The 5,000-nt window shown below is 51.7% G+C and overlaps 1 non-coding gene across 1 annotated transcript in view; it reads right to left on the bottom strand.

Moving 5' to 3' along the window:
* The window catches only part of LOC124592481, a 1,910-nt gene extending 1,380 nt beyond the window's left edge, over nt 1–530 (bottom strand). The window contains exon 1 of the ribosomal RNA XR_006977452.1: nt 1–530. This exon is cut by the window's left edge and continues 1,380 nt beyond it. This is a non-coding gene — a ribosomal RNA (small subunit ribosomal RNA).
* Between the last annotated feature and the right edge of the window lie 4,470 nt (nt 531–5,000).

The following is a 5,000-nucleotide window of genomic DNA, read 5'->3' as shown; positions in this document are numbered from 1 at the left end:
TTCCGATTACGGGGCCTCGGATGAGTCCCGTATCGTTATTTTTCGTCACTACCTCCCCGTGCCGGGAGTGGGTAATTTGCGCGCCTGCTGCCTTCCTTGGATGTGGTAGCCGTTTCTCAGGCTCCCTCTCCGGAATCGAACCCTGATTCCCCGTTACCCGTTACAACCATGGTAGGCGCAGAACCTACCATCGACAGTTGATAAGGCAGACATTTGAAAGATGCGTCGCCGGTACGAGGACCGTGCGATCAGCCCAAAGTTATTCAGAGTCACCAAGGCAAACGGACCGGACGAGCCGACCGATTGGTTTTGATCTAATAAAAGCGTCCCTTCCATCTCTGGTCGGGACTCTGTTTGCATGTATTAGCTCTAGAATTACCACAGTTATCCAAGTAACGTGGGTACGATCTAAGGAACCATAACTGATTTAATGAGCCATTCGCGGTTTCACCTTAATGCGGCTTGTACTGAGACATGCATGGCTTAATCTTTGAGACAAGCATATGACTACTGGCAGGATCAACCAGGGAGCTGCGTCAACTAGAGCTGAGCAGCCGGCCGCCCGGGAGTGTGTCCCGGGGGCCCGCGCGAACACGCAAGCGTCCGCTCAATTATTCTGCAAACAGGAGGAGGCTGAGCTCCCCTGCACGATACACCTCGAAACCCTCTCAGGTCCCGGCGGCGCGCAGCGCCGTCCTAAGTACTTGGTCGGGTTCGAGAGAGGCGCAATCGCCCGGAGTTTGGCGAGTAGACGCTTTAGGTGCGACCACCCGTGCTCCCAACTGAGCTTGCCGCTGCCGACAGAGGCCCGGGAGCGTGCTGTCGTGGCATTGCCGGCGGGAGACAACACGCGCCACCTACGGTGGCCGGCAGCTCCAACGCCAGCGCCACAGAAGGACAAAAGCCCCACTTGGGTGCCGAAGCGAACTCTCCCAGCACAGCGCACGCGCCAACACGTCCGCACAGCTGCGATACAAACCACCTGCGAGAACCGCAGAGGCGACCGAGCAGCAGACGGCGTCGCGGCGCCGAGCGCCGGGCGGCGGCGCATCCTCAGCGCACACAGTCCTCAATCGGACCAGCACACTGCAGATGTCCACCGCGCTTCGCACCGGGCCCGCGAGGACCTACTTTGGCCGCACGGCGCCGCGTGCAGGGTGCGCCGGCGCGCAGCTGCGCCGCCTGCCGCCTCCGTCGGCCGGCGCGCCTGCCACTGGCCGCCCCCACCAGCCGGCTGTAGCGCGTGCGCCCACGCACCGCGCGGCCAGCACGCCGGGAGGGCCCCCCTCACCGGCCGGGGACGGTCCCACCCAGCCACCGCCGCGTATCGCTTCACACCCACATGCCATTCACGTTCGTGGGCATGGTGGGTATCGCTGAAACAACCGGTTGGTAGCTCAACCGATCGTCGCCATCACTGATTCACCTCTAGCGAGAACAACCGCACCACAACGGTTTACCAGTTGTTCATTTGCGTAACGTCACCAGCAAACGTAGACGTCCATCGCCATTTGCAAATTCAACGATTGTTGCATGCCTGTGTCAGGTGTCACGACACACTATGTCTGCCCACATACACGCAACAACATGTGCACGCTTCGCGAACACGTGGAAGGTGGCCCCCGTACGTATGCGATGTCCATTGCGCGAACGACTGTCAACCGGCCTCTGTCGCATGTCGCAGATGTGGAACGCAGTGCACCATGCTGTCACGGTGTGTGAGAAGAGACGACTACGTCTGACAACACGCGCCACTACATCAACAGACGGCTCATGCTGATCGCCATCCAGGGCATACCACACTGCAATCCGGCTCTTATAGGGAGACGACACATAGCTGAGTGCACAACAGTTGGACCGCATGGTTCGCCGTTGTTGGCGCAGTCGTTGTACGGTCACATGTACCACGATGTATCATTCAGTACATGAGGACCAATGTGCAGTACAGTGTGTGATTTGGACGTACAACATCAGCGGACAGTTGACACAGGCCGTACCACAGCGTAGGCTAAGTGCTTCGCCATGCGAATGCCAATGAACAACTGCGAAGGGCATTGAGCATGTACGTCCTGCTGCCATCCACATTACAGTGTATCGCTGCAAGGTGTTTAACATGAAGCGATACACTGGGGACCAGGCAGTGCGAGTAGCAAACTATATTGCGGGGGTTGCAGTTAGGCAACACTACACTAATTTAACGCGTCGTATGACAATTACAGAGCGGGTTAAGGCCCAACGTGTGTTGGGTTAAGGCCCAACGTGTGTTGGGTTAAGGCCCAACGTGTGTTGGGTTAAGGCCCAACGTGTGTTGGGTTAAGGCCCAACGTGTGTTGGGTTAAGGCCCAACGTGTGTTGGGTTAAGGCCCAACGTGTGTTGGGTTAAGGCCCAACGTGTGTTGGGTTAAGGCCCAACGTGTGTTGGGTTAAGGCCCAACGTGTGTTGGGTTAAGGCCCAACGTGTGTTGGGTTAAGGCCCAACGTGTGTTGGGTTAAGGCCCAACGTGTGTTGGGTTAAGGCCCAACGTGGGTTGGGTTAAGGCGCAACGTGGGTTGGGTTAAGGCCCAACGTGGGTTGGGTTAAGGCGCAACGTGGGTTGGGTTAAGGCGCAACGTGGGTTGGGTTAAGGCGCAACGTGGGTTAGGTTAAGGCGCAACGTGGGTTAGGTTAAGGCGCAACGTAGGTTAGGTTAAGGCGCAATATAGGTTAGGTTAAGGCGCAATATAGGTTAGGTTAAGGCGCAATATAGGTTAGGTTAAGGCGCAATATAGGTTAGGTTAAGGCGCAATATAGGTTAGGTTAAGGCGCAATATAGGTTAGGTTAAGGCGCAACGTAGGTTAGGTTAAGGCGCAACATAGGTTAGGTTAAGGCGCAACATAGGTTAGGTTAAGGCGCAACATGGGTTAGGTTAAGGCGCAATATAGGTTAGGTTAAGGCACAATATGGGTTAGGTTAAGGCACAATATGGGTTAGGTTAAGGCACAATATGGGTTAGGTTAAGGCACAATATGGGTTAGGTTAAGGCACAATATGGGTTAGGTTAAGGCACAATATGGGTTAGGTTAAGGCACAATATGGGTTAGGTTAAGGCACAATATGGGTTAGGTTAAGGCACAATATGGGTTAGGTTAAGGCACAATATGGGTTAGGTTAAGGCACAATATGGGTTAGGTTAAGGCACAATATGGGTTAGGTTAAGGCACAATATGGGTTAGGTTAAGGCACAATATGGGTTAGGTTAAGGCACAATATGGGTTAGGTTAAGGCACAATATGGGTTAGGTTAAGGCACAATATGGGTTAGGTTAAGGCACAATATGGGTTAGGTTAAGGCACAATATGGGTTAGGTTAAGGCACAATATGGGTTAGGTTAAGGCACAATATGGGTTAGGTTAAGGCACAATATGGGTTAGGTTAAGGCACAATATGGGTTAGGTTAAGGCACAATATGGGTTAGGTTAAGGCACAATATGGGTTAGGTTAAGGCACAATATGGGTTAGGTTAAGGCACAATATGGGTTAGGTTAAGGCACAATATGGGTTAGGTTAAGGCACAATGTGGGTTAGGTTAAGGCACAACGTGGGTTAGGTTAAGGCACAACGTGGGTTAGGTTAAGGCACAACGTGGGTTAGGTTAAGGCACAACGTGGGTTAGGTTAAGGCACAACGTGGGTTAGGTTAAGGCACAACGTGGGTTAGGTTAAGGCACAACGTGGGTTAGGTTAAGGCACAACGTGGGTTAGGTTAAGGCACAACGTGGGTTAGGTTAAGGCACAATACGGGTTAGGTTAAGGCACAATACGGGTTAGGTTAAGGCACAATACGGGTTAGGTTAAGGCACAATACGGGTTAGGTTAAGGCACAATACGGGTTAGGTTAAGGCACAATACGGGTTAGGTTAAGGCACAATACGGGTTAGGTTAAGGCACAATACGGGTTAGGTTAAGGCACAATACGGGTTAGGTTAAGGCACAATACGGGTTAGGTTAAGGCACAATACGGGTTAGGTTAAGGCACAATACGGGTTAGGTTAAGGCACAATACGGGTTAGGTTAAGGCACAATACGGGTTAGGTTAAGGTACAATACGGGTTAGGTTAAGGCACAATACGGGTTAGGTTAAGGCACAATACGGGTTAGGTTAAGGCACAATACGGGTTAGGTTAAGGCACAATATGGGTTAGGTTAAGGCACAATATGGGTTAGGTTAAGGCACAATATGGGTTAGGTTAAGGCACAATATGGGTTAGGTTAAGGCACAATATGGGTTAGGTTAAGGCACAATATGGGTTAGGTTAAGGCACAATATGGGTTAGGTTAAGGCACAATATGGGTTAGGTTAAGGCACAATATGGGTTAGGTTAAGGCACAATATGGGTTAGGTTAAGGCACAATATGGGTTAGGTTAAGGCACAATATGGGTTAGGTTAAGGCACAATATGGGTTAGGTTAAGGCACAATATGGGTTAGGTTAAGGCACAACGTGGGTTAGGTTAAGGCACAACGTGGGTTAGGTTAAGGCACAACGTGGGTTAGGTTAAGGCACAACGTGGGTTAGGTTAAGGCACAACGTGGGTTAGGTTAAGGCACAACGTGGGTTAGGTTAAGGCACAACGTGGGTTAGGTTAAGGCACAATACGGGTTAGGTTAAGGCACAATACGGGTTAGGTTAAGGCACAATACGGGTTAGGTTAAGGCACAATACGGGTTAGGTTAAGGCACAATACGGGTTAGGTTAAGGCACAATACGGGTTAGGTTAAGGCACAATACGGGTTAGGTTAAGGCACAATACGGGTTAGGTTAAGGCACAACGTGGGTTAGGTTAAGGCACAACGTGGGTTAGGTTAAGGCACAACGTGGGTTAGGTTAAGGCACAACGTGGGTTAGGTTAAGGCACAACGTGGGTTAGGTTAAGGCACAACGTGGGTTAGGTTAAGGCACAACGTGGGTTAGGTTAAGGCACAATACGGGTTAGGTTAAGGCACAATACGGGTTAGGTTA

The sequence above is a fragment of the Schistocerca americana genome, unplaced genomic scaffold, assembly GCF_021461395.2.
Source record: "Schistocerca americana isolate TAMUIC-IGC-003095 unplaced genomic scaffold, iqSchAmer2.1 HiC_scaffold_924, whole genome shotgun sequence".
In the NCBI taxonomy this organism is placed as follows: Eukaryota; Metazoa; Arthropoda; class Insecta; order Orthoptera; family Acrididae; genus Schistocerca; species Schistocerca americana.
This window is presented reverse-complemented; position numbering and strand designations above follow the sequence as displayed.